Consider the following 27,890-nt stretch of genomic DNA (forward strand, 5'->3'; position numbering starts at 1 on the left):
GGGAGGTAAATGTGAATGGTGTGAGCACTTAGGCAAGGGTTCTTCAATTGCATTATATATATATATATATATATATATATATATATATATATATATATATATATATATATATATTACCGTATTTAAACGCTTGTAAGTCGACAAGAATGTAAGTCGACCCCCCAAATCACACTTCCGAAAAATAAAAAAAACTTACGAGGTTCTTTAAGTTTGGCCTTTAATAGTTGAACGTGATAGCATTATCCAGCGGCCACTGTTTATCACCAGCCGCTATCGGTTGGCGCGCGCGGGCATGCCCGTGGGCGCATTTCAAAGCGAAAATGTATTAGTTACTACTCGTCCACACTTGCGCTATCGTCCTCACTAGTGCTGCTGTCGTGATCGCTGCTGCGGTCCCAGAGCACGTCGTTCTAACTTCGTCATCCAGCGAAATCTCGCACTTCGCAAACAGCCACATCACGGCATCACGAGGTACTGCTGAAAATATTCCTCGCAGCAGCTGCCACTCCTGTATCACCCGTTGTGAATGTCAAACTTGCGGCCCAGCACACGGCTGGCAGTAGTCAAATGTGCCAGAGCCAAAGAGAAACTACGCGTGAATGGCACCGCCTCTTCCGTCGGCCATCAACACTCCCGGCACCGCTGTCGTTCCGAGTGGGGGTGCCACCTCGATTGAAACTGCGGGTCTTTTATCAACTATTAACGCTCCCTTGAGCGCCGAGCGCACATTTGAAAGTAAAAAGAGAACTTGGACGCTTGAGCTTCCCGTAGAATGCGATTGCGTTATCGGGCCACCGCTGCTTATCAGCAACCGCAGTCAGCGGCAAGAGTATGCTAGTTCTACGCGTTGACACAGCAGTTGCTCAAGGCCAGCACCAAGAGCGATGCGACGGAGCCGCACAGCAAAAATGCAACCATGCTGGAGGATGCCCGATATCTCGTTTGTCTCGCCTTTACTTATAGTGCGATGTTTTCCTTTTGATTGTACGTCGACCCCCACTTCGGATTTTCGAATTAAAAAAAATGTCGACTTACAATACGTATACATATTACAATACATATTGAAACGCTTCATTTAAGTAGAGTCGACGTTTTATAGAGAGCCTGTCTCTTCTCAAGACTGAAGTTACACGGTTCCTGCTTCTCTTAGGCGTTGGCATCCCTATCTAAATGAAGGGTTTAGCACCTTCGCATATATGTATTACGCGCTTGAAGAGCTAGGATGGGAAAGATGGAGAAAAGAAGAGAAAAATGAGGTGTTTTGGCCTACTTTTTCTATGCATCCTTATATTTGGCTTAATCCCCCTTTTTTACATCCAAACTCATCCCTTTTCATTCCATGCTCCTCTTTTTGCAATCACGCATGCTTTTCTTTTGCCTTTATTCAGTACAGCTGAATAGCAACCTCTGCCTCTCGTTTCTTGGCCGATCCCCCAGTGTAAGTATGTGCAACCTTTTGGAAGACGAACAACAACAGACCAGTTCGACTGTGCTTCCCACTGCGAATTGTCCCTGGCCTGTTGAACCGGATAGAACGCTTCTATTGGGAGATTACAGCCGTAACATTGTGGTGGAGCTGCTGGGTAACGATCGCAGCTGCAAACAGTGCAGCTGCAACTGGCACCTCGCCGGAGTCGTCGTCTTTCCAGCATTGAATCGCTGACCAGCACCATGCCACCAGCCGAAGAGCCATCCGCAGCACGACATGATGCTGCAATCCAAGATGAAGACTGGCCTGTGGGCACAGTGACCGGTTCCTTGCAGCCCTATCAGAAGCCTCGCCGTTTCGCAGGAGCAGCAGGCGAGGACGCGATGAGGGGTTGGCCGTTATCAAAGGGTGAGCCGCTATAACCGGTGGGACGTCACCTCTCATCTTGCCAACGTGGTTTTTTTCTGACACATACTGTTCTCGTCTGGTTTGACAACCTCGAGGACTCGCTTACCACCTCAGACAGCTTCGTTAACAGACTGCGACTGTTTTGGCGACTGCCTCGAGCGACGCAGGCAAGCCAAACTAACGCTTTCTCGCAGGGCTCAGTTACCGGCAGAGACTTCCACATAGAGGACGTTCTCAAGTTATGCAGAATAACGAATACCATATATGACAGAACGATAAAGTAGGACATCATCTGAAGGGCTTTGCAGAAGACGTTTACAATTTTCTGATCGCAAAAGATGACCTGAGAGCTGTCTCAGATGTAATTCAGCATGTCCGCACAATCAAGACATTGAAGACTCGTCGTGTTACGCCCAAATTTGGGTGGAAGGCCAAAGGCCTGTAGCCAACATTGAAGAGCGCTTTATGGATCTAACATCGACAACCCGACAGATCATTCGCAAAGAACTCCTGCGGTTCGAGCCTCATGCACGGTGTCCACCATCCGTGCCGTCTGACGTTTCCTTTTCTCAAGGGTCTTCCTGCGTAGTCCCCTCGATGCCCGGTCAAAGTTCAATAAATGTTGGACACATTGGCGCCTGCCCCGATGGCCTAATGTCTAGGTTTGCTGGCCCTGGTCGTGCCTCTCATGCCACTCACGCGGCTGGCTTCGAATTGCACTACGATCTGGATTACGAACACCGTTTACAAACACCTGCCTGTTCTTTCCGGCGCCCAGCCAGAAGGCCTGATGACGCGTGTGGGTAATCAGTGCTTCCTGCCTCGTCGGAGTCTTCTAGAGAACAATGTCTTGCTCGCATGACACCTGTGTGCCACCGCTGCGGCATCGAGGGGCACATCGCTCGCTACTGCTGCCACCGTCCATCGCCTCGATACGAGCGTCCCGTCTATCCTGCTTCTCCAAATAACCGTTCTTACGACTCTCCTTGGCAACAGCCCTCGACCTTGAGTGATTATCCCCTGCCCGACGGACAATGCAGCCACTCTCCTGTTTCCTTTCCGACCGAAGTTTCTCACCAGTACCTTCCTCCTCTGCGCTACATCCTTCGTCACCATGGCGACGTTCCTCACTGCCTTCACCGGAAAACTACTCAGCGCAGCCCCTAGAGGTGAGGCCTCTGATGACTATGCGCTTTGATTCTTCCATCGGTTATGTTGAAGAATATGGTTCATGTGCGTGTGGATGGTGTGCCCGCAATGGCCTTAATTTATACGGGTGCAGCTGTCTCTATTATAAGTTGGTCGTTTAAGAACCTGCTAAGACTTCAAATTTATCTTTCTCTGGGACCGCATTGTGGACTTTCATGGCGCGGGCGGTGAGTTGTGCACTCTGGGGGTATGCAGAACTGGCAGAACGGTTTTTACGGTGGAGTATGCAGTGCTTTGGAGATTCACGCATGTTATCTTAGGTAGTGACTTTTTTCGAATGAGTGGTGCAGCGGTAAACTCTCACTCTCGGGAACTCTGCGTTGACGGTTCCCTTCCGTCTGGACTATTAGAGGAGCCGCCGGCTCGAGAAGATGTGTTTTTTGCGCATCCAGGATACCAATGTGCCCCTGCTTTTTATAATGTGCATGACAGATTCATGCCACAGCCATGTTTCCAATGCCATCGATGCCACAGTGGCGCCCCTCTCTTTTAAGTGCGCCAAGATACTCATTCTGGTTTCGCATTGCCTGTCGCGGTGTTCCATGGCAGTGCACAATTGTGGGCCATCAACTGTTCTTCGCAACCTGTGGTTTTTCCTGTTCACATGAAGATCGCCTTATGTAACCAAGATGGCCCTGCTTCGGGGGCTCTGTTTGCTCTCGCACCTGATAAAGTTGCTGCTGCTCCAGCCAGTGACTCACGACTGCGTCGGATGATTAGTAAATCTCTGAGCAGTGCCGAGCGTGATGCCTTGGAAGCCTTGCTCGTTAAATACTCATCCAATACACCTCGGCTGTGCGAGTACATCAGTAATAATATATATATATATATATATATATATATATATATATATATATTTATATATATATATATATATATATATATATATATTTGGTAGAACACAATATAGAGTGGGTAAATGTAGTTGGTAGCTTAGCTTATACAGTGCCGGACGTGTAATTCAGAGGTCTTGGGTTTCCCACCGGTGGCATGTGGTTATTATTTCTGCTTTTCTAATCAATTTTAAGTGATAAAATATTACTAACAATCTCCATTGATCAATGCCACAAATTAAAAATGCTATGCTCCTTGTTTTCTGTGGCTGTTGGCTTCCATCATATGGATAATGAGCCCCTCATGTCTGGTTCTCTTGTCTGCTTAATGGCTTAACGAGGGCCTCAGTTTTGGCAGCCTTGATGCCCTAGGATGCATAAGAGGGTCCTCGCATAGCTTCTGTCCTCACCGTTCGATGACGTTCCATGTCACACCAGCGGTGATGCAGGGCGTACTACGTCAGCCACTTATGGATGAGGGTGACGCTGATGAGCACTCTCAAGGCTAGGTCCCACGTGAACTTAAATACCCACGAAAGCAGGATGGCCGCAGCTGGCAAAGAACAGGTATAATTGGAGAGACATAGGAAAGGCCTTAGCCCTGCAGTGGGTGTAGTCAAGCTGATGATGACGGTGATGATGAAAGCACAAGGTGTGGCAGCGGTCGCTATAGCTCTGTTGGTTGAGCACCGGACGCGTAATACGGAGGGCGTGGGTTCCGTTCCCACCGGCAGCATGTGGTTCCTTTTCTTCTGCTCTTCTAGTCACTTTTAAGTGATCAAATATTTACTAATAATCTTCATTGATCCACAGAAAAAGAAAACAAATGAGCGTGTGCCGAAAGTGGTGCCACATGGGGTCGGTATTGGTGACAAAATTGTGGCTCACCCATCTGGCGCAGAGGGTTTGGAGCGATTTCAAATAAACTGCGCGAGTCTGCGCACAAAGTTTTTAGTCGAGTTGAACCCTGACTTGTGTGTGGAATTCGTACCGATGACCATAGGTCCTTGAAACCGTAATGGTTTGGACCTCGAAACCATAGATAGGGTCGTGGCGGGCGAAGCAGTGGTTGCAGAGAGATGCGGGTGGTACCAAACGAATTGCCGTTTCGTGATGCACATGTTGGTATCCGAATTTGTCGAAAGCAAGGGTGAGAACTTTGCTAACACTCTTCGTTTGGGTTCGCCTTCGCGAATAACGTTTAATATTAGCCATGGATACCCAGCCGTCCTGTTGCGCCTGTGTATCAGCGGCGCCGGGCCGAGCCTGACGATCCCAAAGACATTGCTGGTCATGCAAGGTATATAGAATAGGATATCCAATGCCTGACAAGTAAAACCACAGCCTAACCAAGCTTTCGCTCGTATAGCATAGCTAAAGCACAACTAAGTTATTTTTAATTTGTGGTATTGTTGGAGAATATTGGTAAATATTTTATCGCTTAAAGGTACCTGATTAGAAAAGCAGAATTATTAAAATATTTATTAATGATCTCCATTGGTCAATGCCACCAAAAAAACCTATGCTCCTTGGTTTCTGTGGTTATTATATGCCTGGGCAGGTTACCCACGACTTGGATGGTAGGTAAGCAGCCTCCCACAAAACTGGCTGCATACAAACAGACGAACGGACAGACTGACAACGGCTAAATGCGGGGAATGGCCGATATAAATGCTAGCTCACTAAAAAGAAAACAACAGGGATTTGCCGAAAAATGATGGCTGATTTGTGTCGTTAGACCAAAGGTAAATAAGTGCGCTAGCAGTTCGGTTTTTACTTTGGTTCCGGTGATCAGATGCAGTGTTGACGGATGGCGACAATGGGTTAATGCCCATACATGCGAAAATGGTAGTTCTCTTCATACATAGATCAGTCGGAGTGTTCCTACCCGTGCTGGCGCAGTGTGCAGTGAATGCGGCACTCTCATTCTATGGCAGGTGCTGCCATCGGTGGGACTTGGGTTGCGATCCAGGTTGCTCTTCCCGGGCAGCCTCTCACGATTAGTTGAGCGGCCGCCTGACACGGTGGGCAGGTTACGGCTCCTTACCTTCCCACCCAAAATACGCGGGCAGGTAAGCAGCCTGCCATAAATCCGTATTCAGACAGACAGCGGCTAAATGCAGGCAATGGCCAGTGTAAGTGCTAGCAAACAAAATTATGCATGCACTTGTGCTCAGCGTCTGCGTTAAGCAAAATGTTCCCCGCAAGGAGCAGGTGACAGGAAAAAATGTGGTGCATGATCGGGGACTATGGTAACGAATATTGCTTGCGGCAGTGGCATTCGGTGAACCTGTCTCGGCATCCTGAGGCTATGCTGCCCGGTTTTCTTGAGCAATAGTGACTCGTTCAACGTTCCTACATCACACTACCACCTTGACGCCCGGCCGCTTGACACTGCCGTGTGTGGTGTCAGTCGAACGCTGAACCGCCAAACACACGCAAAAGATTTATAATTTAGAGTGTTTAACGTCTCAAAGCTGCTTAGGCTATGGGGGACGCTGTATTGAAGCTGTCCAAAAATTTCGACAATCTGGGGTTCTTTAGCGCGCACTGACATCTCACAGTACAGTTCATGAATTTGAATATGCTGCCAGCTGGCTGTAGCGTCCGTGTCTTTCACCTTGGAAAGCACACGTGCACCTCGGCTGAATAAATGTTTATACACAGATACAGCTTTCTATGGCTATGGAGTGGAAGCTGCGAGCGCGAGACGCCACCTTCCACAAGCGCGCTCTTTGCACACGCGACCCGCCGCGGTGGCTCAGCGGTTTGGGCGCTCGGCTACTGATCCGGAGTACTCGGGTTCGAACCCGACCGCGGCGGCCGCGTTTCGATAGAGGCGAAACGCTAAGGCGCCCGAGTACTGTGCGATGTCAGTGCATGTTAAAGATCCCCAAGTGGTCGAAGTTATTCCGGAGCCCTCCACTACTGCACCTATTTCTTCCTTTCTTCTCTCAGTCCCTCCGTTATCCCTGCCGTTATGGCACGGTTCAGGAGTCCGCCGATATGTGAGAGAGTTACTGCACCAATTCCTTTCCCCAAAAATCAATTTTCAATTTTCTTTTCGCACGCGCTGGCGAGCCAAAGACGCCGGCCTGTTACCTAACGGCACGCGTTCCCAACTTCCATCACGCAGCCACAGAAAACTGTCCCCGCCACCCCCCCCCCCCTCAGAGAATCGTCTTGGTAGCACCCAATCCTCTCGGCCCACGTGCGGACGCGCTCTCTTAAGCAGTCGGCTCGTTCGCCTGGAAATTAACAATTTCCATAATAATTAATAGTTCAGCACCGTGTGCGCTGCATCACTTCACGACTGGCGTGACAAAGGACAAAGTCAACAGTGACGGTGAGATGTCAGCGTTTCGCTTCGGTGGATTTCTTGTCATTTTTGCTGTTCGACATGGACACCAAACAGAGCTTTGAGCGCTGGCCTGAAGAAACAAACGTCGAGGAGGATTGCCCTCCAACGGCAACAAATGGTAAGTCCGCACCTGTTCTACTAGTTTTTTCCATCCGTTTGTTGTTCAGTAGTACTGCTTTGCGATACAAGAAGGTGTGATTGTATAACTACTTACGCCATGCATATAATTGCGCGCTGGTTCCACCGGGAACCTCATTTTTTTCTTGGAACGTAGGTGAACAGCTCCGTCTGAGTCGTCCTCCAAACGAAAGTTTATCGCGAGTTGTTGCAGATCAGCCACACCAAAATGCGATACCTAAGCGTTCTACAGATAGCGCAAAAAGCGCGTTTCAGTTGTGCAGTCTGCCTTCAGGCCGACTATAGGCAGACTCTCTCGCTAGATTACACGGAAATTTTTTTTTAAATTTTTTGGGTAAAATACGACCAGTGCTAATCCCTGAAGCGACAAATGTGAGCGCTAGTTATTTTTGTACACTGTTTGTTTTTGCCTTTGTTTGTGAAATGCTGAATGCATTTTATTGCATTACCTTTGCGTGATAGAACCTTGGGATGTTCAAGCATTTCCCATCTATGCTTTGTGTCAAGCGCGAACGGGCCTATAGAATTTCGCCTCAATCGAAATACGGCATGAAATTCTAGACTCATAGTTTGCGATGTCAGTGCACGTTAAGAACTGCAGGGGTTGAAATTTTTTCCGGAGCCCTCCACTACAGCGTTCATCATAGCCGGGCTCGCTTTGGGACGTTAAACCCCCATAAACCAAACCAACTTCGAGGTCCTGGCGTGCATGCTTCCTATCGGCGTCGAGCTGTTCTTTGCTCGCTTCGAACGCTGCAACAAGAACGCAGTGAAGGACGCCCTATTAACGACCCCTCTTCCCTGTCGCAGAGCCGCAGGCTTGCGTGTTGCTTATGCGTCCCTAGCGGAGGTACTTGCACGGGGATGCTGCGCTTTAAGTGCATAGATCGCGAATGTCCTGGCAAGTCGATGGACTCCGTCTGAATTAGGTTGCGCGTCTCTATGGTCACTGTCAAAAAAAATGAAAATTGGTTGTTGGGGAAAGGAAGCGGCGCAGTAACTGTCTCATATACCTCGGCGGACACCCGAATCGCGCCGTAAGGAAACGGATAAAGGAGAGAGTGAAAGAAGAAAGGAAGAGGTGCCGTAGTGGAGGGCTCCGGAATAGTTTAGACCACCTGGGTATATTTAAAGTGCAATGCAGTGCGATGTCACAGGTGCACACGTGCGACGTCAGTGCATGTTAACGATCCCCACGTGGTCGAAATTATTCCGGAGCCCTCCACTACGCTCTCTTCCTCTGCGCGGCGTGTACAAGGGCAGGAGCTAGTGGTGGTGAAAAACATTTATAAGCAATTAAATTTTTACAGAAAGGTGATTGGGGTAGGACCCTATTGGCCCTTTCCCATCACAGTACTAGGTGGAGCCCCTATTCCGGGGCCCCATTGGCAAGCAACGCCGCCCGCGTCCGTTGAACCAAGGCCTTTTGGCTCTTCAGGTCTTGACAGCCGAGCAGGGCCGCCTCCCAGTCCTCTCTGGTGGGGTTGGGGTTGGGGGGATAGATGGGTTAGATTGACACGCCCAAACCATGTGGAAGGTGTCAGACACCTCCCCACAGAACTGGCACGTGCCATCAAAGGATGTATTGAAGTGTTTAAGCACCGCCGGGCACAGTACAGTGTTAGTGAGAATTTTGATGAGGAGGCGCTCATCAGCGCGATCCAGACCCTTATAAGGGGCCGGGTAGCGCCGGTGCTCCTCCTTGTAGTAATCGGTGATTTGTTTGAATGTAATGGCCAGATTGTCTGATTGGGAGTACCCTTCCAAGGACAGGGAGATAGCCAGGGGAGAGAGTGCGCGGGCGGCCTGATCGGCCTGTTCGTTTCTCTGGAGGCCCTGGTGACCGGGGGCCCAAATCAGGTTGCGTGGAGTTGGATTGAATCACGAGCGAATGCAAGCATCGTGGAGGGAAAGCAGGAGGGAGGGTGAAGGCTAGAGAACGGCTGTCTCCGAACGTGGACTACACTCGCTTGACCTTAGCGGTCACAGACAACAGCGAACGCGTCGGCGATACTTGCAGTCTTGTTCTTTGGTTTCGTTTGCCTTATTGAGGGGGGTTGGGTTTACTGTCCCAACGCAACTCAGGCTATGCCGTAGAGAACGGCTCCGGAAATTTCGACCACCTGGGGTTCTTTAACGTGCACTGACATCGCACATTGCATGTGCGTCTAGAATTTCGCCTCCGTCGAAATTCCTTGGTTTAATCCGGACATTGGGCGCGGAAGTATATCATCTCGTTTCCATATCCCGGGCTTAGTCACTATCACTCTACCTAGGCTCGCTTGGCCTTTACTGATTTATTTTTGGGTACATTCACCCAGCCTGTTTCATTTTTTTGTGCGGGATGAGTTTATATTTCCGCGTTAAAACTTTGCAAACTGTCTGTTGGACTGTTTCTTTACGGTCAATGTGGTGTGAAATGCTATGCCCAGGAAAAACCACGCCGAGGCAGTAAACAATTGAAAAAAAAAACTCATTTGTGTTCACGGTGGGTGCACGTGAATACAAACAATGATGATTACAGCTATGGTCGAGCAGATGAGTGCTAGCTTGTCAGCATTGCTTTTGAACTTGCTGTATTTTATTTTAATGGTGCTGTCTGACATGATTGGGTGACAATTGCTTTGTCGCTCTGGCGGAGTTAGCGCTTTGTAGGGTGAAAAATGTAGTGGAACGGGCTTGAGCATATTATCGTGCGGTGCCTTTACCTAGATCGTGCGCCCTCATCGAGAGAGGAACGGACGTAGAAAAGCTGTACTGAGGCGCTCGTGAGGTGTCCGCTTGCTTTGATCGAGCACACACTTGACGGTGCCATAAGCATGCGCTAGTATATTGACTGCCCACCGAATCATTCATTGCTGCTCCGACAGGTTAGTGTCGGAAAGAGCAGCTTGCCAATAGCGTTTGGCTTTTGTTCGACCTGCCGCGCGTTTCAAGGCCGAACCACAAGGCAGGGTTTCTTCTGCGTCGCATCAGTGTTTCGGCTACTGGAGTCGCCAGAGGCGTAATCCCGGCGCTTGGAGCAAGCCGACGCAGGGAGTCGCAGATATCTGGCTAAGCCTAGGGTGCCTTGATGGGCCAGCGCCGCTTTCAGGGTGCAGACACCGCTTTCGGCGGGGGCATGTTGGGTCCCACTCTCCCGTTCAGCTGCACTGGGCGCAACGCGGCGGTGCGCCGTTTCGCAGTGAAAACTGCAGCGGCAGCGTGGAATTCAGGAAGTGTTCTGCTGAGACAGAGTGGTACCAGAGATTGTTTTAACAGAGAATCAGAGGTAGTTACTTTAAAGTATACTATTTTTTGCAGCTAATCTGCCGAGAAAGTCGGCGCCATGGGAATAGTCGGTGCACTCAAGCGTGTTGGTTCTCTTCTGCAGCGTTCATTTTGCACCGTATTCCTTCATAGTAGCATTCTTACAACTTGCGTAGCATATTCTACTGCAATCTATTGATCGGGATACTCTACATTTCAATTACTTTCCAAAATTCAGGTGTATTTATTTCGAGCCATGAAATCAATTCGAGAAGGTGCGTTTTATGACTGCTAATTTTAATAATTAGGATGCAAAGATAAGTTGTGCATTACGCCTCCGTCCCCAGCAGAAATTGTTCTGGAAAACAAGAATTTCGCATGCCTTACCTCTCCTACTTTGGTGTTAACTGTTGGTCAGGCAGTCTGGTTTCACCTGCGACTGGCAATTTTTTTCGAAGGCAGTTTTATAAAAATAATTAGATTGCACTTGTTGGCTTAGCACATTAATCAGCGAAAGCTGATTTGCCGCGATGCCTCAGTGGTTAGGTGCTCGGCTACTGATCCGGAGTACTCGGGTTCGAACCCGACCGCGGCGGCCGCGTTTCGTTGGAGGCGAAACGCTAAGGCGCCCGTGTGCTGTGCGATATCAGTGCACGACAAAGATCCCCAGGTGGTCGAAATTATTCCGGAGCCCTCCACTACGGCACCTCTTTTTTCCTTTCTTCTTTCACACCATTTTCTTACAGCGCGGTTCAGGCGTCCGTAGATATGCGAGACAGATACTGCCCCATTTCGTTTTCCCTAAAACCAATTCTCAATTTTCTTCATTCACATTAGTGGCCGGGAGTTAGCGGCACGCCGATTTTGATGTTTCATGGGCGACTGCCCGGTGGGGTTATCTAGGCACCTTTTGGCGTCGATACGCTCATGTGCATACTCGAGCTTCTTCCATTGGCGGTCTTCGGTTAGATGGCGTTTCCGAAGCGCATCGGAACGGACACTGCTTACCTCATGGTCATCGCTTCAGCTCAGTAAAGCTCTTCCGCAAGAAGGGTTTACATTTTGCCTCATATTATATCTCATATTCGATGTACTGTCACTAGATAGAAATTTCTAATTACAGGCAAATACATACACCTAAAAAGGTTATGACGTGGGTTGTATATTACTCTACGAATAAAGTCATGACTTGTTTTATGACAGCCATGAACGCCGCCACTGTGATCATGAGGTAATTATCAGTTTATAGTGAAGTCTTTGAATGTTACTTGGTCTTTTCGCGAACACCATGCATAAACTTCGTTTTTTCTTCTATCTGAGAAACATAGGTAACTTCTGGTGCAGGCCGTCGAAGGTGCTCTTTTTTTAACGCAGATGTTAACAGAAATGGCAAGGAGGAGTTTTGTAGTTGCACGTAAACTTATACAGAGTGCTCTGCTCGACGTGTAAGTGGGTACATGACAGCTTGGCGCAATTACTTTCTCATTCTCGCCATTATTGCCGTGGTAGGGGGAAGGAACTCTTTGTGCCCCCTTACTACTCTAGGTGCTCTATAGAATGATGTGAACAGACTTAATCCTCATTTAGAAGCCTCCAGGACAGGCACGTCCCGGACATTCGTCGAACATGAGGTTCCATAGCTCAAAACTACGAAAAGACAAGGCACAAATGTGGAGGGGGGGGGGGTGCTTGCGTCTTGTCCCTTCATGGTTGTGCACTATGGAACCTCATGTGAATTATTTTTATTCTTACAGTTATCATTGTCATTTAGCCACACGGCTATAAAGCTCAGTGTCGATCTCCTGTGTGCGTTATGCATTTCAAATTTCATTTCGCTGTTCCTTTGTGCTTACTTCTTCCTTCCTCAGCATTTATTTTATTTTCGTCCAGGAAATATATATCTGAAAAACTCTCTGTGCCCCCAAATTCTTGGGCAACCTCCCCATGTGGGCATGTGCCATTGTATGAGTGTAACAACAAAAACAACAGCAATTAAAAACTGTTCGAACATCAACGCTGTTGGATATGGTTCTTCCTCGCCTCAGCTCCGACAGATTTGGCGACCCGGCTTTGAACACGCAACCCCATCCTCCAACATGGATTTCCCTAGTTCTTCCGCCCTTCCTACCGCCGGTGACCCGTCCCAGAATGCTCAAGCTCTTGGTGCTTCTGTGGCCGCGTTCCAGCTAGTCAGCCTGCCACCATTTTCGCCCAATAGCCGCCACGCCTGCCTCCTGCAGGTTGAGGTTCATTTCCAGCTGCGACGTATCACCAGCCAGAAGACCATGTTCCTCCACCTCGTGTCGTCCCTGCCTCCTGACGTCGCTGAGGACTTCACGGACGTAATCAGCTTGCCGGACTCGGTTCGACCTTTCGACACGTTGACGGCGGCTATCATCGACCGCAAGTCAGCGTCCGAGGGCAGCAAACTCCTGCAGCTCCTCAGCGCTACAGAGCTTGGTGACAGCCGTCCTTCGCTGCTCCTCGGTCGCATGCGCCAGCTTCTTGGAGGCTCCGCTTCTTAGCACGACCCCCTTCTGCGTGAGTTCTTCCTTCAGCATCTTCCCCAGCAAATGGTTCTTCCCCAAATGGGTATAAAACTTACTTGCAGCAATAAAGTTTTTCTCTCCGTCTCTGTCTGTCTGTCTGTCCATCCGTCCGTCCGTCCCCAACACATGGTCCCCATCCTCGCAGCTGAGGGTGATGTTTCATTAGACAAGCTCGCTGAACTCGCTGACCGTGTTGCGGACTACTCACGGCTCCCTAACGTCAGCTCTGTGCCCAGTCCGCCTCCAACTACTACCGCAGACTCCCAGCTTGCCAGCACTGAATGTCGACTTGATGCTCTTGCCAGCCGACTCGATGTCCTCGCGCCCTTATCACGTCGTTCTTCGCCAAATTTCCGGTCACTCCACTGCTCCCCGCCACCTTCGCATTCTTCAGAGCCCCAACCATCTGACGCGCGGCCCGACACCTTCCCCTCGGCTGTATGCTGGTACCACCGTACCTTAGGTCGGCTCGCTAGTGCACCCACCCGTGGAAACGCTGCGACCGGCCACTGAAAGCGGCAAGTGGTGCAGGTGGATGGGCATGAAGCCTGTTTTATGTATAAGACAAGACCACTGGCGCTCGCGTCGTGGCCGACACGGGAGCACAGGTCAGCGTCATAGCTGCCTCTTGTACATATCGCTGTCGCAACAGCCAGACCTCCCTGCTTCCAGCGATCAACAACTCGCCCATTCGCACGTACGACCGACGGTCCCTTACGCTTAACGTGGAATTGCGCCGTACGTGTCCTTGGATCTTCGCTACCGCTGATTTCTCGCAAGCTGTTCTCTGTGCAGACTTCCTCAGCTTCTTCAACATAGAAGCCGACATGCAAGCTCATCGCCCCATAGATGTCAGCACGAACCTTTTCGTCATCGGCGTACTCTCCACCGCTGCGGCGACGGGGCTTGGCGCTCTCGTCCCTGTTTCTCCGTATGCGAAAGTTCTCGCTGATTTTCCCAACCTGACAAAGCCGCACACCAGAGGGTCACCAGTGAAGCACTCGATCACCCACCACATTGTGATTTCGGGGCCTCCGGTGTTTGCTCGCCCTCGCTGTTTCTCGGGAGAACGCCTCCCTATCGCTCGCCGTGAGTTCCAACACACTTGAACTCGGCATAGTACGCGCTTCCTTAAGCAACTGGGAATCGCCACTTCACATGGTGCCAAAGAAAGATCCGAACGAATTGAGACCATGTGGAGATTACCGCGCCCTCAGTGCTCACACTTTACCAGACCGCTATCCACTTTCTCACATACAGGACTTCACATCAAATCTGTCTGGGTACACGATTTACTCTAAAATACTTAGTGAAGGCTTATCATCAAATTACCGTGGAGCCCGCTGATATTCCTAAGATGGTCATTACCACATCATTCGGCCTCTTTGAGTGTGTGCGGATGCCTTTTGGCTTACGCAGCGCCGCACAGACTTTTCAGCGAACTATCAACGAGGTTACGCGAGGCCTCGACTTCATGTGCGCTTACATCGATGATCTTCGCGTCCCAAGTTCATCAGGTTCTGAGCACGAAGCTGATCTGCGCGCCCTCTCCAACCGACGTGATGAATATGGGCTCGTGATCAACCCGAACTAGTGTCTCTTTGGTGTAGCTACAATAAAGTTCCTCGGCCACCTCGTCACTCCACAAGGTATTCGGCCTCTCGACAGCAAAGTCAAAGCCATTCAAGATTTTCCAACCCCAACGTCACTGAAAAAGCTCAGAAAATTTTCGGGCCTCCTAAACTTTCATCGCCGCTTCCCCTGAAGTGCACCTCTTTCCAGAAGCCTCTGACAGATTTTTTTGGCGACTAAAAAAAGCTTCTGCTGCGCCACTTTAGCAGACTGAAGATGCTGCAACTGCATTTTCTGCTGCCAAGAAGGCGCTCGCAGATACCACTTTGCTCATACCGCCAGTTCCTGATGCTCCACTGCGCCTCGTCACCAACGCCTCTTGCATTGCCGTTGGCGCAGTTCTCGAGCAGCATATCTCTAGTCGGCAGCCTCTCAGTTTTCTCTCCCAAAATCGGAAGCCACCTGAGACTAAATACAACACCTTCGGTCGAGAACTGCTCGCTGTGCACTTCGCCATCAATCATTTTTGCCACTTCCTGGAGGGCCGGGACTTTCACATCATCACGGACCATAAGCCCTTGGAGTTTGCCTTCCAAAGGAACCACAGCATTTAGACTGCGCGCGAGGTCAGCCAACTGTGTTTTATCTCAGAGTTTACACTGCATCTCCGTCACGTCCATGCCCCGGAGAATGCCGCTGCTGGTGCACTTTCTCGTGTCGGTGTCATGTCGTCCGAATCACCATGGACATGGCGGAGCTAGCGGCAGCACAGCGCAACGATCCAGAGCTGCATCGCATTCGCTGCTGTCCATGTCCCTGTCCTCCGTCGAATGTCCACTGCCGTTTTCCTCCCATATCATTACGTGCGAGACGTCCACTAGCGTCTTGAGCCCCTGCCTACCTTTGGCTTTCCGTCGCACCATTTTTGATTAACTGCACCGCATGAGCCACCCTGGAATTCATGCGACGCAGAAGCTGATCCCTCCTCGTTTCCTTTGGTCAAGCATCAATGCCGACATCCGCCATCGGGCACGAACCTGCCTTCACTGGCAGCGCGTCGAAGTTCACCGGCGTACCGTCACGCCTGCGTCTCCTTTTCGGCCGCCCGACGCACGGTTTTCCCACGTTCACGGAGACATTGTTGGACCCCTCCCACTATCACGTGGGGCCTGTTATCTGCTTACGTGTGTGGATGGTTTCACCTGCTGGCATGAGGCGTTGCCCATTGCTGCTACAACTGCCGAGACCGTTGCTTCGGCCTTCATGGCCGGCTGGGTCTCGCTTCGACTGCCCGTCTGTCGTCACCACTGACCGCGGCCGCCAATTTCAATCGGCCTTGTTTTTTTTACTGCTTTGGCCAATATTCTGGGCGTCCGCCACATCCATACGACCGCCTATCACCCTTCGGCCAATGGCATGGTGGAACGTCTGCATCGAATACTGAAGGCTGCCCTTACCACTGATCAGCCAAAGCAGCGCTGGTCCGACCAACTTCCTCACGTCCTCTTGGGCATTCGCTCGGCACTGAAGGATGACCTCGGCAGCTGATCTGCTGAGCTTGTCTACGGTGTTTCCCTCGTCTCCCTGATGAATTCTTTTTCTCCTTTCACCCTCCATTAATCCATGACGCTTCCACGAGACCTATGCAGCACATTTCGCCACATAACTCCTGTCACCGCTGCAGCCCGTCACCCTCAGTCCGTGTCCGTCAGCTAGGACCTGGCCTCGTGCACCCATGTCTTCATCCGCCGTGACCATGTCCGTCCACCCCTCACGCTGGCCTACGAAGGACCGTTCCGCATGCTCCATCGTGCGCAGAAGAGCTTCACGTTGACGTCAACGGCTGTGAAGACGTCGTGGCTGCTGACCGACTCAAACCAGCCTACGTGGCCACTCCTCTGCCCGTCGGTTCTCCACTCACTCTCGCTTCGGCTGCGCCATCATTGTGCGCACCTTCCTCCAAGCACATCCGCTGGGCGCATCCTGTGGCTTCCGCTCTACGCGGGTGGGGGGGGGGGGGCGGCGCTGTAGCGCTCTTCGCGCCGCGCTCAGCTCGCAGGCCATGGCACGCGGCGCCGGATAAGAGCAAGGTGGGTGATGCAGCTGCAGCGCTAGCAGCGCAATTAAAAACAGTTCGTACCTAAACGCTGTCGGAACTGGTTCTTCCTCGCCTTAGCTGAGACAATGTAAATCGGATCAATAAAAAAACGTAGAGCATATTTGAAAAACGTTGCGATACCTGCTTGAACGCGATACTAAATTCAAAAATGCATCACCCGATGTGCATTCCAAATTACCCGCGAAATCATACCGTCTACCCATTTATGTCTATATACTGCCTATTAACAAGGCCGTGTACACGTTTTCGTCTATTTTTGGTGGTCACAAGCTTTGGCCGGTTCTATCTGCACTACACTTCACAAACAGCAACTTCACTCTTCTGGCGGGCTGCACGAGTCAACCTCTTTTTACGCGAACGTTTCTTTTTTTTTTTGGGGGGGGGGTGGTGGTTACGGGTACTTAATCGCAAACACGCGCCGGAATGACGACCGCGATTACGGCGCGAAACGGCGATCCTAGCACTAACAGCCCGCGCTGTAAAATTTAACCTGTATGCCCGAGCTCCCAGTTTGCTGTACAGCGGCTTCTGAACACGGCGGAATAATACTCCTATAGGCAGGCGCAGTCGCAAGACGCCACTCTCGTTGGTAAGAACTTGTACGAGTTCCTGGCTTCGGGCAAGTCCACAGTCAAGGGCGTCCCGCTGGGAGTGTTCACTTTGAAGGCGCTGCCCAAGGGACTGCACTTCGGCCCGTATCACGGAGTCAAGGTGGACAGCATCGAAAATCACGGCTGCACCTGGCCGGTGAGCTTGTCCGGCCAGTGTGTAGAATACTCAGACTCAGGTTGTAAATGCTCTTATAGACAACGTTCGGAAAACCTGGGTTGCAATAGCACTACGCTGCTCGCATTGTGACTCTGTCCCATACATGCAAGGGCATTCGAGGGGAGTTTTTCGTGGGGATAGATTATGCTGGAATAAGTTCCATTGTTGTGTGAGAGGGAAAGATTGCAGCGGATGATTACAATGGCAAACCGCATATCGAGGATGCAATGAGCATGCGGACTTTCCAACGTCATTGTATAATACTGTACGGCTGCACTTAAAGGCCGAGTTATTATAATGTTAGAGGAAAAAGAGAAAAAAGTGTGTAACGAGGCTCACGTATGGTTGTCAGTGCCTCACCATTTTGCTAAGCATTTTTGGCACGCAAAACATGAGGCAAAACCATGGGACATCGCTGCATGAGTCACCAGATTTATTATTAGGGGCCGTTTCATTTTCCTTGCAAATTTTCGTGAAATCTCAGGTATGGCTACCGGTGCGGGTGCACGCTAAACCGTCCCGCTCACCGTACAAGAGTCGCACTCACAGGCCAAGCTGGAAGCTTGATCGTAAGCTGAAGGCTATGCTAAAAGGTTAAAAACAAAATATTTATTCGTTAGATGAATATTAATTACTCTTGAAATGAACTCCATGTTCTTAAACAAGCTGAATGTAGTAGCATTCATGCACTTTTAACGAAGCTGGTGCTGGTTGTTTTATATCGCCGAGAATGGCACTATATATGCACGTCGCAGTGTTTGGTAGCCCGGGCTGTCCTTTTTTTCCGCAAAATAAGTTGTCAGTAGACCAAAATACCTTGTTCCACTGTGCTCTTCGGCCTCAGAAGCCTTGGCGCCATAAAAATTTACTATATTCATCATCACCATCTAAATAAGTTGTATATTTTTAGTTCCACTTTTTCAAGATTGATACTGTCCGGGTTTTATTCTCCTACGCGCTGCTGCGAGCAATCGCGCCAGTGAGTGCACACGGCCACTGCTGGGAAGCCCTCAAAATCTCCAGGGAGTTCTGCGCTGCTCCATTGACTCGTACCGGGAGGCCGCGCGCAGCCAATGCACACGCGCAAAACATCCTAACGGCACCAGATGGCACCAGGTACTCGGCAGGCTGCGCGCGTACCTCCAGCGTCCGGGCCAATCAGCGCGATCAGCACGTAACACTTCGAAAGAGCCTAAATTTGTTAGGCCACAGTGGCGAGGGTAGCCGGTTTTTTTATTATTCTTAAAACTGATATGGATATTACGGTGTACTACACACCTTTGAATGATTAATGAGCCTAACAGCAACAGTCAATGTGTTAACCATTCAATACTAGTTAACCATTCGGCTAGTTAGCACGTCTTAGCTGTATTCTGACGTACTGCATCGCTGACAATGTTACGCCAAAAAATCATTCTAACTCAAAAAGCCTATATTTAAAAGCGGTGTAGAATTTTAGGTGAAAATGTGCACAACAAAAGTACGCAGTAGACGTACTTGCAGTTACAACAGTATTGCATCCGTACACGAGAACGTCACCACGTGGACTAATATATATACTCTATTGGTCCGCGTAGCATGGTAGTCTACACCGCTGTATACAAAATTGGGAACTTTGCGGTGTAGCGGAGAATTTTTGTAAATACGCCGCCAGGGGACGCTGACTGTCAATTGTTCCAAGATTTAGTGTACAGGCTCCTATATTTGGGCGTTTGTTTTCCCTGCACCGCTCACAACTGTATTGGCTAAGCACGATCACTTGATTGAAAAGCATCAGTGTGCAGTCCATTCGTGCAGCTAGTGTTCTGGTGCTTTGCCGCATTTTATGTTGACCGAGTGCTCATGTTCAGTGAAAAGAATTTTTTCTTGTCAATAACGCGCAATTCCCCCATCACAAGTGTTCGCTATTTCTTGAAAAAAAAAATTGTGAATTGTGGCGTTTGCAACAGATGGCGCCACACATCCACTTGGCGAGTATTTTGTGCGTATCTCATCTAGACTAGCCTTGGTGCAGCCGACGCATTGCTAGCAAGCTCTGTTGTTCAGCGAAACAGTAATCTGTTTAGACTAAAGCAAGTTCGACAGCCTGAATCAAGCGAATAGAAAGTGCACTCGATCTAATCACTGTACCAAGTCCGCCTCCTGCCTGAGGGTTGGAGGGTTTCCCTGATGGTTTCGATGCTTAGGAGAGAAAATATGTTTGACCTACGCGCAAAGTCTAGGAACCTCTACATTAACTCCAACTGTTCCTACTTGTTCCTGTTCTGCAGGGTTCGGAGTCAAGGCCCAGCAGCAGGCTGTCATCATCCAGCCAGTCTTTGTTGGTGCATACTCCATTGCCATCGTTCATTGGCAGTGCGGGAAGGCAGCTGGGTCACATGGAACCGCAGCTGCAGCCTCTGGAGGAATGGGAGCTGAAAACAGAACGCTTCGCCGCGCCACCTTCGCCTTCAATCTACCTTAATACGGAGCAGCAGAGGATTCCGAAACCTGTGTATTCGTGTGAGTGTCCGTGATGGGAGTTACCCGCCTGAACTTAGCACGATTACGTCTGTGGGGGAGTAAAAAAGAAGTAAGCTGTCCTCTAAGGCTTTCCCTTTACAAAAGAGAGTGCGTTGAGGGCAGCTTATTGTTTTTTAATTCATATCGTATTTAGAGTGATAGCCGAAGAAACCCATCACGTTCGTTGAGTGGCTTTGGCGTTCTGCTTCTCATCCCAAGGTAACGGGAAAGAATCCCTACCACAACGCATCCGCATGCCGATGGAGGTGAGATGCAACAACAATTGAAAGCATCCGATGTGTTATGCAATTTATCTGCGCCTTAAAGAATCCGAGGTTGTCTCTAATAATTCGTCGCCATACACTACGCCGTCCCCTCCCTCATAGCCCCTGTGTCTATGACGCGCGTTGAGCTCCACATACTGCTAGCGAGTCTGCGCCACAATTATTCCTGCCGGCTTTATACCGAGTGTTCCAAAAATTTTCAAAAATTGGTTTTTGGAGGAAAAATATGCCTTTTGCTGCATAGTAATACCAATGTTGGCGGCACCAGAAAATCTGGGAGTCGTCTTAAGTAGTAAGGTGGTTAAATAAATTTCATAATCAACTTTTTATCTGTCAGAGTTAGGAGCCCAATTGGAATTTGAGATCTGTAGCTGGTCGTTATTTATAGCCATTTCAGATTTTGGAATTTATACAGTGCTATTAGCCTTGGCGCTGTGGCTCGAAAATGTTTTGCTTTTCCGACTAGTTACGTGCACTGGAGAAGGTGTACTGAAAAACGTCTGTGACGTTTTTCGCATACATCTAATATATGTTTTTGCAAGCAGAGATGTATTGGCGGAGATGTATAACAGTTTACCGAGGCCTCCTGGCCGCATGAATGTTACTGCGCGAGAAGTAGCCGGTCAACCTGTATACGCCCCCGCTAATACGTATCCGGCACGCGAAAAACGTCTATTCTCGAGTCGCACCGCAACGCAGGCAACTTATACGGGCACGCCGATGATGCATACCACGCGCCGCTGCTGCGCCAAAGGTTATAGCTTTGGCTGTGCCATCAGCCAAATACTTCCAGTAGTTCTTGCAAGAACGATCGGGACTTGTGTGGTACACACTGTGTAATAGCGTGAGTGACGAGGGCCTCTCTCCTAACTATATATACATATAGCGGTTGGTCATATTCTTCGCGTTTCTCTACCATATGATTTATAGTGTGAATATGTTCTACAGTCGAGTATCCTTTACAAAAACCTGCCTGATCATTATGCTGGTTGAAGTGCAAGGTTGTCCGAATTCTATTAGCGATTACCTTAGTAAATAGCTTGCAAGCAACGCAGAGCAAGCTGACCGCTCTGTAATTTTTCAAGTCCTTGGCGTCTTTTCTTATCAGTTACGATAACGTTAGCGCTCTTGCAAACTTCTGGTACGCTCGAGGTCATAAGGCATTGCGTATACAAAGGGACTAGTTTTTCTACCACAATCTTTCCTTCGTCCTTTTGGCCTGTCATACAGGTGGGCGCAGATCTGCATTGCTGAGGTGGCGCGTTTCACGAGTTTTGGCGGCGGCAAAGGTTTGCATGTGCACAGGCCAAGCGCAGGCACCCAGGTATAGAGAAGGGCATTTGAACTTAGTTCAAATCGGTTGCCAAGATGCAAGTTTTGGCGTACGAACTTTAAACGAGAGCCATCAAGCACAATTAGCGCCTTAAGCAACTGATGCAGTATAAAGGAAAGGTGGCGAAAGTAACTCAAGATTACCTGTGTAAAGCGTGAGCTTTGGTCCAATGTAAAAACTTGAGATTCGACTTAAGACTACTGCAGTGCTTTGAATGCGTAAGGATTTGTCTCTCATTGTGTGCTACTATAGTTGATTTTTGTTTTCTGTCGAGTAACCAGTACAAATACCTCAAAGGCTTTTATGTTTGAGACCTTTACTGTAAATGTCTTTAGCTTGGAAGCCTTTAGAGTGAAGCCCTTCGTATCAAAAGCATTCAGGCTAAAAACATTGGTCCTACTGGCCTTGACCATATTGGCCATTGGGTGTCTACGTATACAATGGTTCCTCTGTTCACTCTCTCATGGTAGCTATGCAGCTGTGCTGATGTCTTCATTGGGGTTCTGGGCACATTTGGTATAGGCAACAACGCCGGGTTTCATTGTCTCCGATCCGTATAAGGCTCGCGCATTATTAATTCTGTTGATGCTGTTTTAAAGGCAATTTCGGGAAGAACAGGTTGCGGACGCACACCTCGTCAGCCGACGAACTCCATTTGTTGTCATGGGCTTTTCTTTAATTTTTTACCGCAACCGCTCCGCCCGCTGCTTGCGACGCACCAGAGCGGGAGGCTTCGTTGTCGTGGTTGCGTTGTGGTGCAAATTCTTAACACTTATTTATGTTAATTGTGTTTGATCTACACCGCTCAATTTACCACCTCTCCCTTGGTGTGATGCATCGCAGGGTCCGGTGGCTGTCACATCTACGACCATCAGAGCCAGTGCTACTCGGACGAGCTCGGCACGGGTTCGGACACACAGCTGTTGAACGAACCGCTGCCATCGCTGCCTTATCTTTGCTCGCCGCGACTTACGCACGACACGCCGGTGGAACCGACCAGCGGGGGCTACGACCATCCTTCGCCACACCAGGAGCCGCAGCTGGCTCTTGCACAGGAACCGCATACGCGACCAGCACTCTCTTTTTCTCGTCAGGAAATTCATCCAGAGCAAGAGGCAGTGATGCCTCAGCAGCTGTTCCTTCCACGACCGGGACCATCAAATTCGCGAGAGGAAACCTTGCCGCATCCAGAGCTTCCTCTACCCCCGCAGTTCCCATGGCCACCGCAAGGGCCCCCACTGCCAGGAGGACCCACTTCGCCCCCTCGACAAGAAGAGACCGGGCCATGGGGTACGGTACCTGGATTCCGGCCACTATCTGGGCGGCTACAATTGCCGGGGTGGCCATACGTAGGGGAGCCTGTGTTTGCGGCGATCGCCAACCCGAGGTGGGCCGTCATGATGGAAGACGGGACGTGGTACATCCTGGTGTATCCGGCGATCCCCGAGAACGACGAATGCTTAGCCCGAGCCGTATGGCATTCGGAGGAAGGAACTCCCGTTGATGGCGTTGCACTATAACCAAGCCTGCGGCACTTGCGGATAGCAGCCAGCCCCTGGGTGACGGGCTGGCGCCTTCCCTACTCGAGTTCTGATTCCCTACTCGAGTTCTGACAGGATGACTTTCACGGCATAACTGCAACCAGGGCAGTCATCTTAAGAGTCGGCATACGTTATTAGAGAGATTTAGCATAGCGGTGACGTATTAGCGTAGACGTATACTGGCTTACCGGACACCTCCTGCTCACCAGCATTGGCACGGTGGAGCCAGGCAGGGCCACTGTGCGTGCGCAGGCTGTGTCCTGTAAACTGGTATACACCTGCGCTAGTAAGTCTCCGCCAAGCTTAATCTCTCTATTAGCTTTCTGCACCACGCGAAAGAGAATGCGGGTTTCTTTTTAAATTTTTTTCTTTCGGAGCACGGGTGGATACCAGTATCGTGTCCTCGTAGTACAAGGTAGAGCGGCGCTTGAAATGAGCGGTTTTTCAGGTTACGTGTTTTTAAGACGTTCCTTAACACTTGGTCTCATAGTCAGGGTACAAGTATTGCGGTCAGTCCGTGAGTGTCCGCGAAATTCAGGTGAACTATAACGTTTAGACCCTGAACCTTCGGCGATTTGATGCGCCGTTCAGGAAACTGTGTAGTCGTTTACCGCATTTTTTTTGCCTCTCGGAGCGAAGCTAGATTTCGATGGTTGCGTCCCATCGCTGCTAGACAACGGCAGCTTTTACATGTCTTAATATTTCTTAGTATTTTTGATCATGCTGCTGCGTGTTCAATTTTTCTTGCCAAGCACCAGGTGAATCATTTCTCTATCTGACCTTTAATGTCGTGTTCCTTATTATTCACTCCGCAGGCGGCACCCGCGTGATATATGGCACCTGTCTGAAGGTAGAGCTGGGAGTGATCCACTCCGACCGCTAGCTAGGTGCGAGTTCAAAAGTGGTCATCTTTTGCAGTCGGGTGCTGAAATCTGCAATTTTTGGATTCTGGGCTTGCTCTATAATTTGGTTCTACGTTGGGTTGTAGATTAATGACCCCAGCTGATTTTTTTCCAGTTTTCATGTTGAATGTTAATATAGTTCGCTGACATCTTTAGTGCACCAGGTGTTTCAGGGAAGGTGATAACTATTTTTTTAAATAAGGTTTTTGAGGTAACGAGAAGCAATTTGCGGCATAGTTAAATGAGTGTTAGCGGTGGTCAAAAAACAGGCAAATCATCTTAACTAGCTAAGTAATCCACTGAATTAGAATACTTAACTTTTTAAATATTACCAATAGGCACCTGATTGCAATTAGATATATGTAGTCGGCCGTTAGTAATAGTCATATAAGTCTTTAGAATTTCGAAAACGCCATTACTCTCGCCTCTGCGCCACAACAAAATTTGGCTATTTTGACTAGTTGCGACCACTGAAGGGGTTGCTTTGCCTGCATACTTTCCGAAAGTGCACATATTTTAGCCAGATCTAGCCAACTTCTTTCGTGCCACAGCGGTGAGGCAAATGGCATTTTCGAAATTCTAAAAACTGATATGGCCATTATTAACGGCCGGCTACAAATCTATATTTGCAGTCAGGTGCCTATTGCTAAAGGTTAGAAAGTTACCCATTAGAATTTAGTTAATCACTTAGACAGTTAAATGATTCGCCTGTTTTTTGACGTCCTCCAACGCTGGCATTACTATGCCGGAAAAGCTTCTCTTTACCTCAAAATCCCGGTTTTTACCCACAAGTGATAACCTTCCCTGAAACACCTGGTTTATTACTGGCCACATTTAGACCACCGAATTCTCGTTTTCTTTGTTCATTTGCCGTTGAGTGCGATGATTATTGTCCCTAATGGACCAGGTATGATCTCATTTTTTCATTTTCTGCATTTTTTATTGTACAGTTATTTGTGTGTAGTTATGTGTCTCTTATGCTTGGTTCGTATCTGGTAAGCAAGGCAAACGAAGCTCGTTTTCTGAATAAAATTTTAGAAGCAAAGAAAAGTCTGGTTTCGATTTGTGAGCGACACATTGTGCGCGCACTCCAGGTGGTCTCAGCCATTGTGCCACTTGAAAGGTCACTGTGTGACCTGTTCTTAACTTTTTGAACTGATAATTCCATTACAACCTTCAGACCTTTCCCTCTCTGCTACGAGGAGTCGCCTATATTGGTGCAGAAATGGATCTTACGCAACTTACGACAGATGTTTCACCCATTTCTGCGTATGCACCGCGTAGTTCACTTGGATACCAATTACGGTTATTTCTCATGTGTAGCAGTAGAGGCCACACTTGTGTTGAAAAGCGGCCTTTGTATACATGCATGACATGACATAACGTGCGCCATAATGGTGATTCAGGCATACGCGGCGATACGAGTGAGGCGGCTGCGCCGGCGCGAGCAACGGCAAAGGAGAGCGCACGAAGACGCGTTTGACTTGCCGGGCAAACTGTTTTGACACCTTTTTTGGCTGGAGAAGCAGACTGTGGAGTGGCTATGCGTGGAGGTCACCACGATGAACTGGGAGGCGTGCTTGCGAACGCGTTGTTCGTGCGGCCGCAGGTGCTATGTGCTCTGCGGTTATTTCCACGGGCGGATTTCAAACCGCCGTTGGTAACGAGGCGCACGTTCGCATCGCACAACCGATGGTAAGCAAATGCGTGCGGCAGGTGTTGGAGGAAATCTGCAAAGTAAGCACGCAGATGGGGCGGGCTCCAGCGGTCACCTCTGTGCCACAGCTACATATAAATAAAACACGCTAATGCTGTCAAAGCAGTTTATTGTTCCCAGCAAACTGCACTTCCTGGTCGTCTTCTGTTTCCCAGGGGAAAAGAATGAAATAACCACACATCACATACTGCAGCACCACATATTTTGGCATTTTTGTCATCGAACGAAAGAGCCGAACAACAATTCGAGTAACTCCACATCACATCGACTCATAAGAATTCTAGTTCCCGACATTCAAATTCGCGCCATTCCTTGGCTCCGCCACCCTTGAATTAAGCATACTTGACTTGGTTCAGTGTGGTTGCAATGTTAATTAATCAAGCATTGAGTGACTGTATTGGAGTGATATAATTGTGAATAAAAGCAAATAATCGTATATCAACAGAATGAGGTGTGAATCAAATGATTTAAATGCAAATGAAGTAAAATTGTTGTGAATCAATGCGTGAATTATGGCTAGGCGAGTGTTAATTGAAGTGAATCAATAATGAATGCAGTGAAATAAATGTTAAGTTTGAAATGAGGGCCAGTAAGTTACATATGATTGCGGATTGGGTAATATAATTGTGAACTGATGAAATTAAATGTGAATTAATGAAACCATTTGTGAGTTAATTGTGAATTAATGTTAGGTGAGTGTGAATTAAAGTGAATCAAATGTGAATGCATTGAATTAAGTGCCAATCAGTGACGTATGATTCCGGATATGGGGGGGGGGTAAGAGAACTGCATGCATAAAAGAGGAAAGAGGAGAAAATAGAGGCAAAAAGGGGCAATAGGCGCAAGGAGGAGCAAATAGAGGCATATAGGAGCAAATAGAGACGACGAGTGCCGAGGAGGCGTCAATGCTTTCGCACTACTCCAAAGCGGTTGCCGCAGTGCCCTCTAACTTTTTCTGGAGCCCTCCACTACGACACCTGTTTCTTTCTTTTCTCAGTCTCAGTTATTTAGTAATACTGGTTGTTGGTGCATTATGCCGTCACTCCGGAACTCACTATACGATAATGAACTGCGCATGCGCAAGGCGCCAGCTAACAATGCACCTGCGCTTCAGCGTACTGCGCATGCGTGTGATCTAATTGCGCAGCGCCATTCATTATTCGAGTAGAGCGTTCCCCAGGCAACCTTGCCAGATGCCTCCTGTAAGCTGATGCGGATGGATGCCGCATAAACACTCTCGCTCTCCTGTATCCCCAGCAACCTGGCGTGCGTGCGCTAATGAACGTCAGCGAAAGTGTCATGATGCGAACAATTGCGTACTCATTATTCAACATCCTCACCGCTAATGTACGTCAGCGAAAGTGTCGTGATGCGAACAATTACGTACTCTTTATTCAACATCCTCACCGCTAATGAACGTCAGCGAAAGTGTCGTGATGCGAACAATTGCGTACTCTTTATTCAACATCCTCACCGCTAATGAACGTCAGCGAAAGTGTCGTGATGCGAACAATTGCGTACCCTTTATTCAACATCCTCACCGCTAATGAACGTCAGCGAAAGTGTCGTCATGCGAACAATTGCGTACTCTTTATTCAACATCCTCACCGCTAATGAACGTCAGCGAAAGCGTCGTGATGCGAACAATTGCGTACTCTTTATTCAACATCCTCACCGCTAATGAACGTCAGCGAAAGTGTCGTCATGCGAACAATTGCGTACTCTTTATTCAACATCCACACCGCTAATGAACGTCAGCGAAAGTGTCGTGATGAGAACAATTGCGCACTCTTTATTCAACATCCTTACTGCTAATGAACGTCAGCGAAAGTGTCGTGATGCGAACAATTGCGTACTCTTTATTCAACATCCTCACCGCTAATGATCGTCAGCGAAAGTGTCGTCATGCAAACAATTGCGTACTCTTTATTCAACATCCTCACCGCTAATGAACGTCAGCGAAAGTGTCGTGATGC

The sequence above is a fragment of the Amblyomma americanum genome, chromosome 1 (genome assembly GCF_052857255.1).
Source record: "Amblyomma americanum isolate KBUSLIRL-KWMA chromosome 1, ASM5285725v1, whole genome shotgun sequence".
Classification (NCBI taxonomy): Eukaryota; Metazoa; Arthropoda; class Arachnida; order Ixodida; family Ixodidae; genus Amblyomma; species Amblyomma americanum.